Here is a 23,104-nt window from a genome sequence, read left to right as displayed (position 1 = left end):
GCAAGACAGTCTAATTTTGGGTTTACTCTCCAGAGGGGGTGTACACCTGAGAAGCTGGTAGGTGCCCTAGCTGTATAGCCTTCCCATGCAGGGGATGGTCAGAAAGCCTGTCTGCATGTTACTACATCTGGGTGTGTCCCTACTTGTGTGCTGGTGAAAGTGTGAGACAAGGAACATATCTTGCTCCCTGGTGGTCTAGTGGTTAGGATTCGGCGCTCTCACCGCCGCGGCCCGGGGTTCGATTCCCGGTCAGGGAAGCTAAGTTTTTGATGATTTAACTGGGAATTGGTCCTGCTTTGAGCAGGGGGTTGGACTAGATGACCTTCTGGGGTCCCTTCCAACCCTGATATTCTATGATTCTATGATTCTATGATCTGCAGCTTGTCACAGCATTACAGGGTGAGTGGGAGCCTAGGCTGGTGTTGGAAGGCTCAGTGGTACCCCAGTTCCCGGGGAGAACCTGTTGCACTCTCTAATAACAGCGGGACATATTCAAGGAGGCCATAGAAACTCTAAAACATATGAAGCTGAAATAACCTTAGCTGAGAAGGCACAGCCCAAGTTTCACAAAGCTTAACCTGTCCCTTACAGTATGCACTGGAAGGTAGACAGTGAATTGGAACATCTGGAAAGAGAGGACATACTTTCAGAAGTGACCTGGGGTGTAGGGGGAACACCTGTCATTCAAATTGTAAGAAAATGTGAATCTCTGGAGATTTTAAGGTCAACATAAACCCAGTACTGAAAGTTGAAAAATACCCCCTGCCTTACATTGAAGACATTTTTGCTACACTGACAGGGGGACAATGATTCAACAAAATTGATTTGTCAAAGGCCTACCGACAGATGGAAGTTGAAGAAGAGTCTAAAGCATACCTCACACTCAACACACAAAAGGGTCTGTACCAGAACAACAGGATAATGTTTGCTATTGCTTCTGCTCCTGCAATATGGCAATAGGCAATGGACCGAGTTTTGCAAGGTATTCCGAGAACACAGTGCTATTATTATGACCGGTGGGAGTGATGAAGAACATCTGGAAACCCTGAAAACAATATTTAAATGACTAGAAGAATATGGTTTATGAGCCAGTGGCATAAAATGTGAATTTTTCAAGGACTTGATAGCTTATTGTGGGCACATTGTGGATGCACGAGACCTACGTAAATATCAGTAGACGATTAAAGCAATCCTGGAAGCTGCAATGCCAAAGGATATGTCACAGCTTAGATCATTAGTAAGATTTATCACTACTATAGCTGGTTTGTGTCAAACCTAGCAACTGTCTTGCATCCGCTGAACTGTTTACTACAGGCTGGTCAAAAGTGGGTATGGTCACATGAATGTCAAAAACCTTTCCTGGAAAGAAAACAATTGGTCACATCAGACAGTGTATTTACGCACATTAACCCATCCTTGCCTATCAAGTTAGCATGTAATGCTTCCTCACATAGAATTGGGGTGGTTATATAAAACACACCACGCCAGATGGCAGTGAGAGACCTATACCATTTGACACCAAATCTCTCACAGTGGCAGAATGTAACTATGCACAAATTGGAAAAGGAGGCTTGAAGTCTGCACCTGGGTATGAAGAAATTCAACCAGTATCATATGTGGGAGGAAATTCACCCTGGTCATGGACCACCAAGCCCTAGTAGCAATCCTTCATCCAAGGAAGGGAGTTTCTGTGGCATATGTGCTGCCATTTTAACACTGGACTCTCTTCTTAGCTGGTTACATCTATGACTTCCAGTTCAAAAGAACAGAAGCACATGCAAACAAAGATGGGCTCTCCTGCCTGCCCGTGCTAGTTGAAGTGCTACCTGTCATAGAGACATACTCTATCGAATTTGTCAACTTGTTCGGACTGAGTGCTCCCAGTGACTTGTAGTTTGATTGAGCAAGAAACCAACAGGGATCTCACACTAGCTCAGGTTTATGAAGCCACTCTGAAAGGTTGGAAAAGCTCTGATACACCTAAGCTGGCTCCCTTTTATGAATACAAATGTGAACTTAAAGATATCAAAGCTATGTCATGTGGGGAATTTGTGTTATTATACCTAGTAAAGGGTGCACAAGAGTCTTAATGTAGGACACCTGGGGTAGTAAAAATGAAGGTACTTGCCAGAAGTTTTCTATGGTGGCCAGGCATTGACCAACAAATAGAGCAGCTTGCTAAGGAAAGTTCAGAATGCCAGCAGGTACAGCCCATGCCTCAGCCAGCACCATCACACCCTTTGAATGATCATCAGCTCCCTGGCAGTGTCTGCACATTGATTTTTCAGGACCAGTTTTGGGAATGATATTTCTAGGAATGGGTGTTTGCAAGAACTGAACAGTCAGGACAAGTTGTGAGTGACAACAGTCCTCAGTTTAGTTCGGAAGAGATTTGGAGGTTCATGAAGATAAATAGGATTAGACATATCAGCTCAGCACTATCCCACATAGCCAAAAATGTCTTGGTTGAAAGTTTTGTACATATTTTCAAGCCCTGTAATCCGTGACAGATGGGAAGGGGTCATTACATCAGAAACTGGCATGATTCTTGCAAGCATATAGAAATGTGATACATGCTATAATGAACCAAACACCTGCAATGATGTTTATGGACCGAAATCTCAGGTCATGCTGGGATTTATTAAAGCCCAATCTATGTCTACAAGTCAGAAATAGTCAAATAAGACAAGCTCTGGCGAAGGGAATCGGTTCATCTCATCAGCTACAAATGGGTCAAAGAGTGTTGGTGCAATCTTCCAGCAATTGTTAGCACACAAAAAGTTCCCTCTGTCCTATATGGTACAAGTGGCACTCAAAACCTTTTGGCACCACCACAGAGACCAATTGCGAGATTCTGGGGTGACTCCATGGCTGACAAAGAAGCAAAATTCAGGGAGCCACAAGTAGTTCCAACATCAGTGCCCCAGCTTGAACCAACAACCAATAACATTATACCAGAAAGCAGGTGTGCTGAAGTACCAGCATCACATGAGGAAACATCTGAGTCAGACATTACTGCAGACATGCCACTTACCCAGGGAAGTTTCCAAAAGGTTGGCAGATGCTATCCAGAAAGCAAATGCAAGCCACTTGAAAGATTTGACTTGTAACTGGACTTTGGGTTGTTCCCCCACAATTACTTCTGAAGGTGTTGTGCCCATTTCATTGCAGGGGGGAGAACAGTTGTGATATATTTGAATGTATTGAGCAGAGGGTTGAATCCATTGATATGAATTTGCAGTTATAGTTTCTTAAGCAGTTGCGTATGCTGAATCTGTTGTTATATGGGGATGACTATGTGTTTCTTCTCTCTGTGCAATATAAAAATCAGCCAGCCATCATGGCTCCAACTGTGTGTACGTGTCTATGTTTTTAGTCTGGGATTTGTGTTATATCTGCCACACACAACTGAGATTAGGGCATAGGATTAACCTTGACTGCAATTTCCTTGCTGTTGTTGATCTGGGACAACACTTTGCATTCTGGTATTTTGAAAATATTTAAGATGTTTGCCTGATAAGCAACAGCTATGGCCTATCCTGTAAATACTGTACATTTTTAGGGTCTTTCAAAATTGTTTATAGCTCTGCACAGCTATAGGTAGTAAAAAAGCATGAAGTCTCCATGTGCTGTGACCTGGTTTGCAATGTGGCAGCTTTTTTTTCAAAATATTAAAGTAAATTCACCCTGGCTAGATTCTGATTTAGCCAACATAGCTAGGCAATGCAATAAAAACTGCCCTCACGTCCCTCTGTGGGTTTCCCGCATTATGGGTATGGACATGCTGGAATAAGCGGGTGCCCACTATTCCCAGCACCCCTTCCCCCAAGCAGATGTTTAGGGAGGGAGAGGGAGAGGGAGTGGATGGACCTTTGGCTCTGTCCCCAGCATGCCAGTCAGCACAGCTGGGCCAGTGTGGGGTAGAATTGTAAATAGCTGCTGGTATAGCCCACAGAGCATAGCACTGCTCCTTTCTCCCTCACCCAGAAAAAGGGAGAAGCAGGGAAGGAGTTGTGCCTTGTAGATTTCTTCCTCACAATTTCATTCCAGCTACAACGCACTTCATATATAGGACTTGTGGCAAAGCCACAATCTGAAACCTATATAAATGTGATCACTTGCCAAAGGTATGGATTTTTGTTTTAATCACATGAGTCTGATTTATAAAAAGCTCCTTAAGCTGGGTCGGGTTCAGTTTCTTGAAAAATATGCATTTTATTAGAAAATATGAGTGTGTGGGGGTTAAATGGACTTTCTAGTGAAAATATGTAAACCACTTCAATTGCAGTGATGCTTATCGGTGTCATTAATGTAGCACATGTTTATTCTTATGAGAGTTACAGTATGACAATTTAAAACAAGTGATAAGTGGAGGATGGTAGTGAGGAGTAATGGCAGAAACATCTCTTTGTAAAAAACAAGTCACAACTCTTCCTTCAGTCAATCTCTTTCTATTTTGTAAATAAGTAAATCCATTTATTCATGTCTGAATATTGGCGACATCACAGCAGAATTTTCTAAAGCCTTCACGATCGATTGCTGGCTTTGAACATTCAGCAGCTGACCTTCCAGCGATCTGCTACACACCATCCACACATCGCCTTGCTGGTTATCCCCTCCCACAGTGATGGTATCGCTCATTTAATTACAAAGAGTTATCATCAACCTCAGCGTCTCACATTCTGAAAGCAAATGAAACATACTAGCACACTGGAATACTGTTTTTTACATGCCTCTAAGTGTTGGGATCAGGGGATTCTTCTCCAGAGTGAAGGCACACAGCAGGAGAGTAACTGTAGATTTAATGTGAGGTGGCTCTCTTGGGAAGATGGTGTTCCAAGTCATTTACACTGTAATGATTCCTTCCCTTCATTGTGTGAGACATACAGTCCACTGGCAGCTGCTTCATTAAAATCACGGATCATCAGATGAAGTAGTACAGGCTTTGTTGAAAATCTGAAGACTGCTTCTGACTGCGCATATTTCCATGTATTTGTTTCTATTTACAATTTACCAGTGTTAAAACAGTGCATTAACAAAGACACCTCAGATAACTTTGTAAATGGCAGTGACTGCCACTTGGATTCTATCCCCTCCTATAAGGCATTTTACAGGCCACTTGCTATTCAGAAAGAAGAATGAAAGCATCAACTTCCCTTTTAAAACTGAAAAGTCATCATAATACCTTTAATACTAACCATAAGGACCATAACTTTCATCACATAATACAGATATAATAAATTCAACATTTGGCTAACCCCAACATTTATGCTGAACTACTATATTTACTACTTGACTCATGGCAGTAAAATGATCTACCTTCCTCTTCAATCATCTCCTTAAAACTGTTGAATATTTGTAATTGTTTGATATTTGTGAAGATATTTCCCCCCCATCGTTAGTGATGATGATCTCTACAAGATATCTGTACATTCCTGAGCTTATATTGTCACCGGCTATATTATTATACTATATGGTATACGGCATAGAGAGTACACTTATAAAGTTTGTGAACGATACCAAGCTGGGAGGTGTTGCAAGTGCTTTGGAGGATATGATTAAAATTCAAAATGATCTGGACAAGCTTGAGAAATGGTCTGAAGTAAAGAGGATGAAATTCAATAATGCAAAGTACTCCACTTAGGAAGGAACAATCAGTTGAACAAACACAAAACGGGAAATGACTGCCTAGGAAGGAGTACTGCGGAAAGGGATCTGGGGATCATAGTGGATCACAAGCTAAATCTGAGTTAACAGTGTAACACTTGCAAATAAGCAAACATCATTCTGGAATGTATTAGCAGGAGTGTTGTAAGCAAGACCAAATAAGTAACTCTTCTTCTCTACTCTGTGTTGATTAGGCCTCAACTGGAGTATTGTGTCCAATTCTGGGCACCACATTTCAGGAAAGATATGGACAAATTAGAGAAAGTCCAGAGAACAGCAACGAAAAAGATTAAAGGTCTAGAAAACATGACCTATGAGGGAAGGTTGAAAAAAAAGGGTTTATTTAGTCTGGAGAAGGGAAGACTGAGGGGGATCATAATAACAATTTTCAAGTACATAAAAGATTGTTACAAGGAGGAGGCAAAAATAATGTTCTCTTTAACCTCTGAGGATAGGACAAGAAGCAATGGGCTTAAATTGCAACAAAAGAGGTTTAGGTTGGACATTAGGAGAGACTTCTTAACTGTCAGGATGGTTAAACACTGGATGAATTGCCCATGGAGGTTGTGGAGTCTCCGTCACTGGAGATTTTTAAGAGCAGGTTAGACAAACACCTATCAGGATGGTCTAGATAATACTTAGTCCTGCCTTGAGTGCAGGGGACTGGACTAGAAGACCTCTCAATGTCCCTTCTAGTTCTATGATTCTATGGTTCACTTTTTCAGAAGTGACCAGTGATTTTGAGTGTTAGACTTGATCCTGTGCTCCTAACATCTGAAAATCATCTGAGGCACCCAAAATTCACATCATTTTTGAAATTTTAAGCATATGTGTCTGAACTATTCAGCTTAGTTTTAGATTATTTTGTTAACCCCTTGGGGCAAGGACTGAGTATACATGTTTTCACCATGCCAAGCACCTAGAAGGATGGACCAGTGGTTTAGGGAACTGGCCTGGGACTTAGGAAATCAAGACACAATACTCTGCCACAGACTTCCATATGACCTTGGGCAAGTCATTTATTTCTTCTGTGCCTCAGTTTTCCATTTGTAAAATGGGAATATGTAATACTGCCCTATATCACAAGGGTATTGGCAGGTTGACTATATTAAAGAAACATGAGGTGCTCAGATACAATAGTGATGGGGTCAATATAAGTACCTTAGATAGATTAGCATTCCATAAAGAATAATAAAAAACCTCTAAATGAATTCAGAGGAAAAACTTGAATTTAATGTGTTCTCCAGCCAGATCAAATGATAATGTTTGTCCCTCCATGTGCCATAGGAATCTATTATGCTTCCAAGTCAGATGAGGGAAAACTCTCATGATGATGCCCAGGCATAGGTGCTGATTCTGTGGGTGCTCTGGGTCTGGAGCACCCACGGGGGAAAATAGTGGGTGCTCTGCTTCCACCTGCAGCCCCACTGATCAGCTCCTCCCCCTCCCTTCCAGCGCCTCCTGCCTACCGTGAACAGCTGTTTAGCAGTGTGCAGGAGGTGCTGTGGGGGAGGGAGATGAGTAGGGTGCGAAGAGGTGGGGCAGGGCTTGAGGGAAAGGGTGGAGTGCAAACAGGGCCTGGGGTGGAGCGGGGTGGGGGGAGGGTCAAGCACCCCCATCCCCGGCAAATGAGAAAGTCAGGGCCTGGGTGCCTAGGGTGTTCTACAAGAAAACAAAACCAAATCATGTTGGAAACTTTATTTTCAAAAATAGTGAAAAGTGCTAGGCACAGATCCAAAAAAAGGTATTCAGTTTCCCATGAAATCGATGGGAGTTAGGCACTCAAATGCCTTTGAGGATTTGGGCCCTAGTTGTTTGCACAGTGTTTTTGGACAGTGGTCATTTTCATTGTATTCAGTGGTGCGTTATGCTTTTCTTAAGTTACTAAAGCTTTTATTTCACAATCATTGATCCAGAAAATGGTTCATAAATATCAAAAGGAGAAAACTTCCCATCATACATTATAAATACATTAAAATGTGCATATTTTGGGGCTCTCAAGGAAATACCTGTGACACACTGTTAACACTGACGGGCAAGAAAAGTGTCTGTCTTTCTATGTAATATTTCCGTAGTTATCTGCTTGCAGTCTTCTACTCATGCTGTTTGCTGATGACTGTCAGGCTGAATTATAAAGCTGCGCTAAAAATAGAATGTGACAAAGAAATACAACTGTTTGCATCGAGATCACTTTCCACTAATGCTAGTGCTTATTGTGTCAGTTTATGCAGTTTAAGATTGCTATAGTCTGGCTCCTAAAGTCTCTGCAATCCCCTTTATGAACTCCCTCCTTATAACAAATACATCACTAAAATGTACAGAGGGCATGGCTCCTACAATAACCTAGTCAAAAGGATACCTTCTGCTCCCATGATAGCTTCACGTTGCACTACTGATTTATTACTAAAATTATTTTCAGTCACCGTTGTGCAACTTTTGTACAACATATGCCTGTAAGATGGACTTATACAAATGATAATGAACCTCTAAAAATTATTCCAAGCAATGCATTTTAAAAAAAGGCATTGTCCTATTACCTGAGCACTGAAGAAGAGATTGAATCCATTTCTATTGAACTGTGGGATTGATTTTGCCCTCTATGATTTAAATAGGAAATAAAATACTTCTTAACCAGCACAAGATGAGCACACCAAAAGCTGTAGTTCTCTGTTTGAAAGATCACTTTGAGACAACGTACAAACTCAGTATTTATGATTTTGGAGACTGTTTCCTGTCTCTTCTACTATATTCCACACCCTCATCTACCATTAGGGTACTTCAAGTTGGAGATGTGGACGGGATCATACTCAGGGTAGCTGGCCCCTCCCGCTACTCATGCTACTGCTGCTAAACTCAATTTTTAGCATGTTTACTCCATCAGAGCTAGTGTGGGTATGTCTCCTTGAGCTGGAATTTATAACCCCAGCAGGAAGGGGTTATAAATTCCAGCTTACACTTAGGATATGTGTAAAGCTAAAAAATACTGGTAGAAGAATGATGTGTAATGATATACTATACTGGATTATTAGGGAAAAAATCCCTTGCTTACATTCTTTCTACAACAATCTTATACTATTAATTATTATTATTATTATTATTATTATTTGTATTGTGGGAGTGCCTATGAGCTCCAGTCAAAAACCTACGTGCAACACAGAACCAAAGATTGTTCCTTTCCCAAAGAGTTTACAATCCAAGTGTAAGACACATATATTGTGACAGGGCAAGGCCAGATGGCTATAGAAAAGTAGTGGGAGATAGATATATTAGCTCCAGGCTAAACAAATCCCTGGTACCAGGATAAGTGAAATGGCAGCTGCTCCAGGTCAGTTAAGACACCTGGGGCCAATTCAGAACTTTCCAGAAGGCAGGGAGAATGCTAGGTTGATTGGGACACCTGAAGCCAATCAGGGGCTGGCTGAAACTAGTTAAAAGCCTCCCAGTTATTCAGGTGGGTGTGCATGTCAGGAGCTGTGGGAGGAAGTTGTGCTGTTGGAGAGACTGAGTAGTACACACCATATCAGGCACAAGGAAGGAGGCCCTGAGGTAAAGGTGAAGTGGAGCTTGAGGAAGTGAGGGCTGCTGTGGGGGAAGTAGCCCAGGGAATTGTACATGTCATGTTTCTAAAAGGTCAGCTACCACCATAGCTGATATTATTAGGGTCCCTGGGCTGGAGCCCGGAGTAGAGGGTGGGCCTGGGCTCTGCCCACCTTTGCCCCCTGATTAATCACTGAGACTGGGAGACAACAGAGACTGTGCAAGGAAGGATAACTTCTCCTCACCTCCCTTGCTGACTTATGATGAAAATGGCTCAGTAGATTGTGACCCTTGTCTCTAGAGAGAGAAGGGTTACGTGGAGGGTCACAGTGAGCCTCTGAGGCTAGTGAAATCCACCAGAAAACGCTGGACTCATGGAGGCAAGGACAGAGCTTTGTCACACTATATATAGACAGACAGATGAAGGAGCGTAAGGAATCAAAGACACAATACTGATCAGCATGACAGGTTGTGGTAATGGCACATCAGGGGCCTAACTGTCGTCAAGTTTTTTGTAGACATCCCAGCAAAGGAGAGTTTTAAGGAAGGATTTGATGGAGAAAAATGAGGTGGCTTTGGAGATGTTTATGGGAAGCTCCTCCTAAGCATGAGGGGCATCATGGGGAAAAAAGCACAAGGGTGTTTGTTTGAAAATGTAACAACTGGATGATGGAAGTTGGAATTATTGACTGACCCGAGGTGGGAATCAAATTTGGATAGCAAACGAGATGATAGATAAGGTGGGGATAAGCCATGAAGGGCCTTGAAAGTGAAGACAATCAGTTTATATTTGATGTCCCAAGAAAAGGGTGCTGAAAGAGAGGGAGGATATGGTCAAAGAGACAGGCTAGGGGAATGATCTTTGCAGCAGTATTCTGAATAGATATGAGTGGGGCAAGATTGCACCAGTCCAAGCCAGAGAAATGGATGCTGCAGTAATTGAAATGTGAGATAATGAGAGTCTTATTTAGATCTATAAGTGCCTCTTTCATAATACAGATATTTATTTTAGTTTAACAAGTTATAGTGCTCAGAGGATGTGTAATTCTCCTTTGATTTTCAGAAGAAGATAACACCATTGCCTGAGACTTTGGGAGACAAAATAAGTCCCTGTCACTTTATAATGTAGAACCTCAGGCTCCCAGAAATATTATCTCTGTAGACTGAAAAGTTTCTTTTTAAATTTTGCTCAAAATGTGCATAATACAATTTTACCATTGGAAATTTTTTTGCTGGGTTGATAGTCCTGGAAACCAAAGTCCTCTGTTTGTTCACACAACAGATGCACCCAGGCATCAGAAATAAACTTCCTTCCCACTTCCTACCAATGTTCCTCAATCCTAATATGGAAGAATTATTTCTGTGGGTGAAATAGTACCCCATTCAGCCCTCAGCCTCTCTGCCAAATTTCCTATCTAAAGGCACCAACTGGATTGAGTGCATGTTAGTGATGGGGAACCTTGTCATTTCACGAAAGCCACTAAAGAGCCATAAAATGGTAATAACTTTCAACTACTATTGACTGGGAGTCAAAATCAAAGTTGTAGATGAAATACTCCATTTCTCAATTCCTTGAGTCATCAACTACCTCAAAAATACATCCCAAAAGAAACACTACTCTCTCCATTTTAGAGATTTCATGGACATATCTCCCCAGTCCACTAACTCCAGTGAGGAATTAGTTCCAGTTGTGGGCAATGCATCATTTTAAGCTAAATCAGAAAACTCTGGTTTTTGGAGAGAGAACATCAATCCTCCTAGCATCTGAGGAATTCAGAGAAGTTTGGCAGAAGAAGGAAAACAGGGCTCGAATCAGGAATCACTTAGATAAATTTTATGCCCTGAATGATGCAGGAGGTCAGGCTAGCAGGCAGAGAGTTAACTTTCTGCTCAACTTTGCTGCAAGCCAGAAAGTGTGTAGGAAAAGGTAATGAATGAGATTTTGGGTCCAATAAGGAGCTCACTATTAAACAAGGAAATTCCACAGATATTGCTCAATGTTAGCAAGAGTGTAATCTCTGAGATTATGAGGGCAGCTAAAGCACAGTGTATTTCCTTTTACAATTCCTCCCTGGACCTTTTTTTAAGGGGAAGGGGGTGTATAGCAACCCTTTCATTTTTGTTTTGTTAAAATTTATTAATACCACAGCCTCAAAGTAAGTACCCGGGACTCTGGTGAAAGTCATTATTATGGTCATCTGACTCTTCCAAATGAAATAATTTTTTTGAGGGCTGCTCTCAGAACATTTCTGGAAACTTTAGGTTTAATTTTGCAATGTTTTTGGTGGCTGCCATCACATAAATATTAAATGATAACAAATAAAGTATTTGATACATTTGTGTGGTTAGCTCATACATAATAGCGATGGGCTGCAGTACAAAACCCTCAGGTAGCTGCTTCAGAGATAAAAGGAGGGTGTGGGATGTTTCCTTGGACTCTGAATTTACCCACTCTCTAAATACATCAGCCTTGTCAGAGATGGCGTACCTCAGGGGTTCATCAAATTATCGTGGAGACTGTTTATTTCTCCTTTTGGAAGAAACAGATCACAAGTGTCAAGTACTTTTAAACAAAGTTAATCATATGTCTTCACACCCATAGATACCCCATTTCAAATGATATAAGTCAAACATTGCACTATCCATCAGTATACTTAGTATGATTTCTAGGAGCAAAGTATAAATATTTCCAGCAAAGTGTTCTGAATGGAAGTTTGATTATTAGGTGATGCTTCTTTTCTTGGTTTTGGTTACAGCTATGAGAAATCATGTTTTGCTTCAGTGGAAAACCACTGGATCTCACCCCTTCCACTCTGCAAACACACACAGCCATGATACAAGGCATTTATCATGAGTCAAAGGGAATCTTTTTTTGAGAGTCCACTGTAAGCATATTGGCAGAGCAATACTGTTTCTGGTTTTTCCTTTTTCTAGACACACTGGAGATACTCAAAAAGAAAAGGAGTACTTGTGGCACCTTAGAGACTAACACATTTATTTGAGCATAAGCTTTCGTGAGCTACAGCTCACTTCATTGGATGCATTCAGTGGAAAAATCAGGGGTAACACTGCATTTTCCTGATTGCTTTGAATCCTTACTTCCAGAAAACTACACAAAGGAAATCCATTAATCTTACCTGCATGGAAAGGGCCAGATTTTCAAAACTATGTGTATAAAAATGCATGTGCCATTGTGTTCTTACTTTATATAATAGAGGCAGAGAGAGACTATTAAGGAGCTTTCTGATGAGTTAGAAGCAGGAAAAGTACACAGAGTCTGATCCAAAGCCCACTGAAATTAATATGAGTTTTTCTATTGAGCTCAATGGGCTTTGGATCAGGCCCAGAATTCACACCTACCCAAATAACTCTGGGTAAATTCTGTCTTCTGTAGTACTATGTGAAGGGAAGAAAAGGAACAGACAAATTCATAGAAAGATCCACAAATTACTGAAAGGAGTGGTGTTTAGGCAGAATATCCTCCTTTTTCCCACCAATGTCCCAATTATACATTTTTGAAATTGGGAAGTCTGGATAATTTGCATTCAAGAGTTTTAAAAAGAGCTGGCCAAGAAGTTTTTTACACTGTTAATGTTAATTCCTTTAAATAACTCTTAGAATATTGTAGAAGTTTCAGAAGACTAGAATAAAGCTAATGCTGTGTCAATATTGGTATCTCCAATTCAAGAAGGATGTTGATAACTGGTGAGGGTTGAGAGAAGAGCCACAAGAATAATTAAAGGATTGGAAAATATGCCTTATACAAACAGTGGTGGGCAACCTGTGGCCTGTGGGCCGCACATGCCCTTTCAGGGTACTCCGCTGGTGGGCCATGAGACAGTGTTTACACTGACCATTCACAGGCATGGCTACCCGCAGCACCCAGTGGCTGCGGTTCACCGTTCCCAGACAATGGGAGCTGCAGGAAGCAGCAGCCAGCATGTCCCTGTGGCCCACGCCACTTCCCACAGCTCCAATTGGCTGGGAATGGTGAACCAAGGCCACTGGGAGCTGCGGATGGTCAATGTAAACACTGTCTTGCAGCCGGCCAGTGGATTACCCTGACAGGCTGCGTGCAGCCTTGCCTTGTAGTGATAGACTCAAGGTGCTGAATTTATTTAGCTTAAGAGTAGATTAAGGGGTGACTTGATCACAGTTTATAAGTATCTACAAGGGGGGAAATACTTGATAATGGTCTCTTCAGCCTAGCAGAGAAAGGTATAACAAGATCCAGTGGCTGGAAGTTGAAGCTAGACGAATAGCTAGAAATACAGCATACATTTTTAACAATGAGGGTAATTAACCATTGGAACAATTTACCAAGAGTCCTGGATTCTCCATCACTGGATTTTTGTTTAAATTTCCAATCTTTATTATAAAAGAGATGTTATAGTTCAAACATAAATTATTTGGGGAAATTTCTATAACCTGTGTTACACAGGAGGTTAGACTACATGATCACAGCAGTTCCTTCTGTCCTTTGAATCTATGAAGTCAGTGCAAACCAGCTCATATGAGGATACATTGTGGTGTTCTTCAGGCCTTTGTGATGTGTATTGATCTGCAGCACAGGATGAACATACTGCAGTGCATGCTTCCCTCAACAACCAGAAGATTTCCCATCTGAAATCTATAGAATACATTTCTTCTCCTTGCTTCATTAACTTCCATACCTCAATTCCTACTGCTACCCTTAGTAAAAAGGAAGAATGCACAACCATATTTAGAACATACTGGGTCAGACCACTGTTCCATCTAGCCCACTATCCTGTCTTTTGTGACAGTGGCCAGTGCCAGATGCTTCAGAGCATGGGCAGAATAGGGTAATTTTGAATGATCCATGTACCCTGTTGCCCAGCCCCAGCTTTTGGCAGTTGGAGTTTTAGGAACACACAGAGCATGGGATTGTATATAAAAATTGAATGGCCTATGTTATGCCATTAGAGGTCACGTTAGAAGATCATAATGGTCACTTCTGACCTTAAAATCTATTAATCTATTTCTGGGAAGCAAAAGATGGCAAAACATAATGGATGAGTTAGCTGTAGCAATCTTCTGGATACCCTGAGGTATATTGGACTTGAACATGATTTCTCACGATCCATAGAGATTAAGACACACACATACACGCACAACCTTACCTTTTCATAGTCATAATAAGTCCCTCCAAGGGAAGAATATTTTGGGTTCTTTGAGTATCTGGTTACATTCCCTAGCCCTCCCACCCCCTACAAGTACTGTTTCTGCAGTCCCTAAATGTCAGAGAGAATGAGACAGGTTTTTGGATTCCTAGAAGAGGGTAGGGTGGGGGGGGGGGGGGCGGGGAGATTCTTTTCAAGAAAAGCAGCTGACACCACTGGGAGAATATATAGGAAAAGTTTACTCCCTGCTCCCTCCCTCCCCCTCAAATAGATATAAATACATGGATGTTTCCAGTTTTAGCTAGCTAGGAATTTTTAAACTATGTATTGAAGGAGAGTGAAGGTAGATTCCACCTATAGTAGTGAAACAGAACTAACTTCTAGCCCTCCCACAAATAATAAATTAATATAACTATATTTGTTTACTTGGCTGAGTTGTCTCCATTATGTCTACACTGCAAAAAAGAAAACAGTGGCAGTGCGTGTCAGAGCTTTGGTCAACTGACTCAGGCTTTCGGGGCTTGCACTGTGAGGCTAAAAATAGCAGTGTAGACATTCGGGCTCAGACTGGAGCACAGGCTCTGAAACCCAACAATGAGGGTGAGTATCAAAGCCCAGGCTCCAGCCCGAGCCTGAACATCTTAACTGCTATTTTTAGCCCCATAGCTATTTTTTGTAGTGTAGACGTACATACCCCATGACATTAACTTGGTGCCTAAGTAGCCTTTTGCATTCTTTTTTGCAGAATGTCAGTTTATTACATGTACTAAGAATTCAAAGAACTCTGACTCCAATTTCTGTACAGTTTAATTTTATGTCCTATATTACATGGTAAAAACCTAATTTCAAAAAAATCGGTTGTGGTAATTATGAGAAAATACATGTGCACCATGGTGTAATAAGACTGTAAAAACTCAGTGGTAAAATCACAGCACACCCTGTTTGAAAAGTACCTGTTTGAAAACCAAACCGATAGCCACATCTCTCAGTATACAGATGCATAAGCTTTTAAACTTAGTGTGCTATTTAAAAATTCATTTATTTTGAACTCTTAAAATTAAAAGCCAGCACATTTCTTAATAAGAACCAGCAAAAGGATTGATCAACAGGCAGCTTTCCTTTCTAAACCAAAGCAGGCAGGGAATAGCATAGTAGTAGGACACAGATGCATGGAGATCATTACATCTTAAACAAAGGGAATTGCAAACAATATAATGCACACACCTGGACATAGACAATTCAGCATAAATCTCTGATAAAATTACATGGCAAATCACTAGAGCATCACCTGTGGTTTATATTGTGAACACTATGCTGCAATGGGATTACAAAGGTTTGTACAGCCAGGTGTGCATTATATGTGTGAATAAAGCTTTTCAAATTATGTATTTAGGCCATATACATATGAAAATTAAACTTTTAGTTCATTAAGATGTCACTGACAGGAATGACTGATAGCCAGCAGTTGCATTATCCTGAAAAAGTGTTAATTCATATCCACTAACAGGGGAAAATGTCAGGGGGCTTATCCTGCAAAGAGAACTCCAACCCACAGTCCCATTGTCTTTGGGCCCCAAGATGTTGGGTTTGTTATTTTCATAAAGGAATATTCAAGATCTATGTATGCTTTTGGCGCACACACATACCAAATGAGTGCACACAAATCAAGCATTTGTATACACCTACACAAGACCAGAAAAACACCTGTTTGTCCATGTGCATATCCAGAAGCCTGATTTGCAAACATATACATTAAGTGTATATAGAAAATGAAGTGTACAATGAAGGCGTGATTTTTAAACACGAGACTTTGAATTCTTTGGTACAGCTTTATAGAATGCAACTGTTTGATTTGCAGAACGCCGGGTGATCTTTTCATGGTTCTGAATCATGTGTGTTTGCACTCCATGTGTCTCTTTGATTTTCAGATTCAACCCAAATCACGATAAGCACAGCAAAAGCCAGCCACCAACTTGTGCCTGATTTTAGGTCAAACTCATGGGAAAACACTGAATTTCCATTCAAAACCATCCAATCCATACATTCCAATCTTAACCTTGGCTAACCTAAAACTCAGTCTAGATTCACTGATAGTTCATGAACCTTAGTAAGCCAGGTTGGAGGTTTGAATTTGTGATGAAACTCAACATCATGGGGATTTCATTCAGTTTTCAAGTTTTGTTGCAAAAAGAATCATGCAGTTTCATTTTGTGCCTCTTTTGGCATCTTAAGACTGTATGGCAGATTTCCGTACTGAAATTTTGAGGTTTATTTCTTTATCCTCTGTTTCAGACTTTATCATCTGTCTTTTATTCTTCCCTTTTTAATGGCTCAAATGCCATACTACAAACTGGCATTAGGTGGAATATATAGCTCTGAGTTTAAATCATTTATGTTTTGATCACATTAAGCATGGTCGTCCACATTGACCTACGGATATTTTACATCTCATTCTACAATGGGAGGGGGGAAGTGCAAAGCAGAGAGGAGGTTCCCAAGTGTCTTTCCCTTCCAGGGCCTTACAAACTGTGAAAATTAAAGTGTGTAATACAACTCAGTACATTCACCATACACGATGAGGTCACCAAAAGATGCCTCTTCACATCACGAGAGGCAGATTCATGTTGCATCCACTGATCTCACTCCATTAATCTGTACATCTCCCCTAGCAGATGGATTTATGTGCACCTCCTGCATTTCTCTAAATATCCATATGAAGGCCAGGTTGCTTCACTTTGTTCTTTTAATCTGGTATGTCCCATCCTGAGGAACAAGGTGCTACTTTTGTAAGATAAAAAACTAGATGATATTTTCCTTTTCTAACTCTTATAGTCTCAATCACTATATGAATATTGTGCTTTTCAGTACTGTAAGATAAAGCAAATAGGCATTGGAGATTGATGAAAGGCAGACTATCCTGTGTCTTGGCTGAGTAACTCACACACAATAGGAAGATAGCATGTCTCTAAATGAAGACAACAATAGATGTTTGTTACTATTTCCATCAGTTTCAAATTGTATATTTACACAATTCCTTGCTGAGGGACTCCTCCCCAAAACACAGTGTGGCTTCAGGCCATCCCGAGGCACAACTGACATGATATTCATGGCCAGACAGATTCAGGAGAAGTGCAGAGAGCAACACCAGAAACTGTTCATGGCATTCATCAATCTAACCAAGGCTTTTGACTCTATCAATCGTGATGCCCTATGAAATGTACTGTGTAGGTTTGGCTGTCCACAGAAATTAATTTCCATCGTCAGACTACTCCATGATGGGATGACTGCCACCATTCGGTGCAACGGCTTAGAGCAGTGATCACCAACCAGTCAATCGCAATAGACTGGTCGATCCTAGAGGATCTCCCAGTCGCTTGTGATCTCTGGCAGCACAGTGGGGCTGCCGCTAAAACAAGCTCCCTGCCTGCCCCGGCCCCACGCCGCTCCTGGAAGCGGCCAGCATGGTGCCACTGCCCTGAGGGGGTGGGGGTAGGGGTCTCCCTCCGTGCGCTGCTTCTGCCTGCAAGCAATGCCCCCGCAGTTCCCATTGGCCAGGAACAGGGAGCTGTGGCCAATGGGAGCTGCGGAGGTGGTGCTTGCAGGGAGGGGTAGCATGTGGTGCCATGAGCCCCCTGTCCACCCCAAAGGCCACAGGGGTGCTTTGGCCCCTTCTGGGAGTGGCGTGGGGCCAAGGTAGGCAGGGAGCTTGCTTTAGCGGCAGTCACGCTGCGCCATGGACCAGGAACCGCCAGAGGTAAGTGCTGCCCGGCAGGCGCACCCCAAACCCCAGCCCTGAGCCCCCTCCTTCGAATCAGAGAATCATAGAATATCGAGGTTGGAAGGGACCTCAGGAGGTCATCTAGTCCAACCCCCTGCTCACAGCAGGACCAATCCCCAACTAAATCATCCCAGACAGGGCTTTGTCAAGCCTGACCTTAAAAACTTCTAAGGAAGGAGATGCCACCACTTCCCTAGGTAACGCATTCCAATGCTTTACCACCCTCCACGTGAAAAAGTTTTTCCTAATATCCAACCGAAACCTCCCCCACTGCATCTTGAGACCATTACTCCTTGTTCTGTCATCTGCTACCACTGAAAACGGTCTAGATCCATCCCCTTTGGAATCCCCTTTCAGGTAGTTGAAAGCAGCTATCAAATCCCACCTCATACTTCTCTTCCACAGACTAAACAATACCAGTTCCCTCAGCCTCTCCTCATAAGTCATGTGTTCCAATCCCCTAATCATCTTTGTTGTCCTCCGCTGGACGCCCTCCAGTTTTTCCACATCCTTCTTGTAGTGTGGGGCCCAAAACTGTGCACAGTACTCCAGATGAGGCCTCACCAATGTTGACTAGAGGGGAACGATCACATCCCTCGATCTGCTCGCTATGCCCCTACTTATACAGCCCAAAATGCCATTGGCCTTCTTGGCAACAAGGGCACACTGCTGACTCATATCCAGCTTCTCGTCCACTGTCACCCCTAGGTCTTTTTCTGCAGAACTGCTGCCTAGCCATTCGGTCCCTAGTCTATAGCGGTGCATGGGATTCTTCTCTCCTAAGTGCAGGACTCTGCACTTGTCTTTGTTCAACATCATCAGATTTCTTTTGGCCCAATCCTCTAATTTTTCTAGGTTCCTCTATATCCTATCCCTATCCTCCAGCATATCTACCACTCCTCCCAGTTTAGTGTCATCTGCAAACTTGCTGAGGGTGCAATTCACACCATCCTCCAGATCATCAATGAAGATATTGAACAAAACCGGCCCCAGGACCGACCCTTGGGGCACTCCGCTTGATTCTGGCTGCCAACTAGACATGGAGCCATTGATCACTGCCCGTTGAGCCCGACAATCTAGCCAGCTTTCTATCCACCTTATAGTCCATTCATCCAGCCCATACTTCTTCAACTTACTGGCAAGAATACTGTGGGAGACTGTGTCAAAAGCTTTGCTAAAGTCAAGGAACACCATGTCCACTGCTTTCCCCTCATCCACAGAGCCAGTTATCTCGTCATAGAAGGCAATTAGATTAGTCAGGCATGACTTTCCTTGGTGAATCTATGCTGACTCTTCCTGATCACTTTCCTCTCCTCTAAGTGCTTCAGAATTGATTCCTTGAGGACCTGCTCCATGATTTTTCCAGGGACTGAGGTGAGGCTGAATGGCCTGTAGTTTCCAGGATCCTCCTTCTTCCTTTTTCTAAAGATGGGCACTACATTAGCCTTTTTCCAGTGGTCCAGGACCTCCCCTGATCGCCAGGAGTTTTCAAAGATAATGGCCAATGGCTCTGCAATCACATCTGCCAACTCCTTTTGCACTCTCGGATGCAGCACATCCGGCTCCATGGACTTGTGCTCATCCAGCTTTTCTAAATAGTCCCGAACCACTTCTTTCTTCACAGAGGGCTGGTCACCTCCTCCCCATACTGTGCTGCCCAGCACTCCACCCCCCAGCTCTGAGCACCCTCCCGGAGCCAGCAACCCATACCCTTCTTTCACTCTGAACCGCAGCCCCGACCCCCCTCCCAGAGCCAGCACCCTGTACCCCCTCCTGCACCCCAATACTCTGCTCCAGCCTGGAGCCCCATCCTGCACCCAAACTCCCTCCCAGAGCTTGCACCCCTCACCCCCTCCTGCACCCCAAATCCCCTGCCCCAGGCTCAGGCCAGAGCCCTCTCGCACACTGCAAACCCCATGGCCCCAGCCCAGAGCTCGCAGCCCCTCCCACACTCCAACCCTCTACCCCAGCACAGTGAAAGTGAGTAAGGGTGGGGGAGAGCGAGTGACGGAGGGAGGGGGGGATGGAGTGAGTGGGGCGGAGCTTTGGGGAAGGGGTGGGACCTTGGGGAAGGGGCAGGGTAGATCCTGGGTAAAATCCTTAAATTCAAAAAGTGATCTTGGGCATAAAAAGGTTGGAGACCACTGTCTTAGAGACTGAAGCATTCATTATTCACACTGGTGTTAAGCAGGGCTGTGTCATTACTCCAACACTCTTCTCCATTTATCTTGCCGTGATCCTGATTCTCATCCATGACCACCTTCCTGATGGAATTGGGATTGAGTATTTTATAGACGGTCAACTTCTCAATCTTTGATGTCTCCAAACAAAATCTAAGATCACGAGAATTGGCATCACTGACTTTCAGTATGCAGATGACTGCAACATTCTCGCACACACAGAGGCAGATCTGCAAAGTACCCTACGCCTGGGTCTCTCTCTCAGCATCGGGAAAACTAAGGTACTGTACTAACCCTCACTTGCACAAACTACTCTTCATACTTCACAAATTACCATCAGCAGAGAACCCCTGGAAAATGTGGACCATTTTCAATGCCTTGGCAGCCACCTCTTCCAAACAGCCAGCTTTGAGATGGAAATTGAATACAGGATCTGCTATGCCAGCTCATCCTTTGAAAGACTACTCAAATGAGTCTTCAGTGATAGGGATCTGTAAACAGGCACCAAGATATTGGTTTACAAGGCTCGTTCTTCCTGCAGAAGAATATAGAATCATAGAAATGTAGGCCTGGAAGGCATCTGAAGAAGTCATTGAGTCAAGTCCCCTGCACTGAGACAGGACCATCCCTTGCAAGTGTTTGTCCAACCTGTTCTTAAAAACTTCCAATGATTCACATTCCACAACCTCCCTTAGAAGTCTATTCCAGAGCTGAGCTATCCTTATAGTTAGAAATAATTTCCTAATATCAAACTTAAATCTCCCTTGCTGCAGATTAAAACCACTATTTTGTCTTACCTAAAGTGGACATGGAGAACAATTGATCACCATCCTCTTTATAACAGACCTCAATATATTTGTTTACAGTTTTGTTGTAGCCATGTTAGTCTCAAGATATGAGAGAGACAAGGTGGATGAGATAGTATATTTTGTTGGACCAATTTTTGTTGGTGGAAGGGACAGGCTTTTGAGTTACACAGAGCTCTTCTTCAGGTCTGGTGAAGGTAGTAGAGCTAAATATAAATTGGGGCAGATTGTTAAGCAGAAGCAAATGTTGGAAGCGGTCACTTGAAATAAAGTGGGCAATTGAGGGTTAGATTGCTATGCATAAAGGATTTGAAGTGGACATTTAAGGGTAGCAGTCAGTGTGTTACAAATAGTTGTAATGAGTCATAAAACCAGTGTCCATGTTAAGACTATGGTTTTGGTTTCTAGCAGAATGATGAATTTACGTTCCCAGGCTCACCTTTTTAAGGTGTTGGCTAAGTTTCCTTTGAGGAAAAGTATTGAAAGACCAGATACAGAGTGATCACTTTGTGAAAAATGTTTGCCCATGGCTGAGATGGTATTTTTCTTTTATCATTTTCCTGTGTGAGTTTATTTGAGAGTGTATTGATTGTCTGGTTTCACTCACATAGTAGTTATTGGGCCACTGAATGAAATATATCACATGTTGTGATATTCATGAGTACTATCTATGAATATTGAAAGGTGTGTTGTTGTTGGGGGTATTGATAATCTTAGCAGTAGAAACATAGCATCAGATTTTTCATCTTTTTTCTGGCAGCATCTGGTGCCACTTTGAATGTGGGTGTTTTGGTCTGTGTGGTGCTTGCTTCTGATGATTAGCTTGGCAAGGTTGGGTGGTTGTTTAAGGGCTAGAAGAGAGACTTCTCAAAATATTTCTTTCATGATGTGATCCCCATCACATATGGGTTGTAACTATTTGATGATACCCTGTATGGGTTCCAGTATATGGTGCTAGGTGACAACTAGGGTTGTGCGGTCAGTGGGTTTCTTTTTCCTGTATTGAACCAGGTTTTCCACGAGTATTTGGGTGGCCCTTTCCATGATGCAATCTTCTTCTCTGGTGGAATGTCTTTGTTTAGTAAAGATGGTTTTAAGTGTGGTTAGGTGTGTATCCTGGGCACTTTCTTTAGAGCAAATTCTGTAGTATCTGAGTAGATAACAGATTTTTGGGTGTGTCTGGGCTGGTTACTGGATCTGTGAACGTAAGTGTAGTGATTGGTGGGTTCCTTGTATATAGTCATTTGTAGGGTTCAATTTTACAAGCTAATTGTGGTGTCCAGGAAGTTGATGCTGGTGTGGGAGTGTTCTAGAGAGACTTTGGTGGATCAGTGATGGTTGTTGAAGTTGTGGTGGAAATCTGTGAGGGAATGTAGGTCCACAGGATGAAAAGCTATCACAAGTATATCATTGGTTTCATGGTGTATTTTTCCAGAAATTCTTCCTCAAAGTGGCCCATGAAGAGGTTGGCATAATGGGCAGCCATCCCAGTACCCATGACTGTTCCCATGGTTTGGACAAAGTGTTTGTTAAATGTGAAATTGTTCTGGTGAGGATTAAATGAAGAAGTTGGCAATATGTTTTGATTGGATTTCTCAGCATTGTGCATTGTCCTACATGTATTTGAGTCAGGCAGCAATGCTGTCAGGGTGAGGGATGTTGGTGTACAGGAAGGTGACATCCATGGTGACAAGGACAATCTTTGTGTGAAGGATGTTAATGTTGAGCAGTTTCTGAAGGAAGTCTGTTGTGTTCTGAAGTAAGCTGGCCCTTTGTGTGGTGGGTGGTTTCAAATGGTTTCTATGAGTCCTAATATTCCTTCCATAATGGTGCCATGGCTAGATATGATGGGTCTGCCTGAGTACCCTTGTTTGGGTATATTGGAAGGCACGTAGATGGTGCCAGGGTGGCGGTGAGGGGTAATGGAGTTGTAGAGCTTTTCTTGCAGTTGTTTGGGGAAGGATTTAATGGTATCTTTAAATTCCTGTGTGAATT

The 23,104-nt window shown here is 42.5% G+C and overlaps 1 non-coding gene across 1 annotated transcript; it reads left to right on the top strand.

Moving 5' to 3' along the window:
- The first annotated feature begins 184 nt into the window (after nt 1-184).
- Nucleotides 185-257, top strand: TRNAE-CUC (transfer RNA glutamic acid (anticodon CUC)). Its single transcript has one exon. It is a non-coding gene; the product is annotated as a tRNA-Glu (tRNA).
- Nucleotides 258-23,104: the final 22,847 nt, after the last annotated feature.

The sequence above is a fragment of the Lepidochelys kempii genome, chromosome 3 (assembly GCF_965140285.1).
Source record: "Lepidochelys kempii isolate rLepKem1 chromosome 3, rLepKem1.hap1, whole genome shotgun sequence".
Classification (NCBI taxonomy): domain Eukaryota; kingdom Metazoa; phylum Chordata; order Testudines; family Cheloniidae; genus Lepidochelys; species Lepidochelys kempii.
Note: the sequence above shows the minus strand (reverse complement) of the source record. Positions and strands in the feature narration are given on the sequence as shown.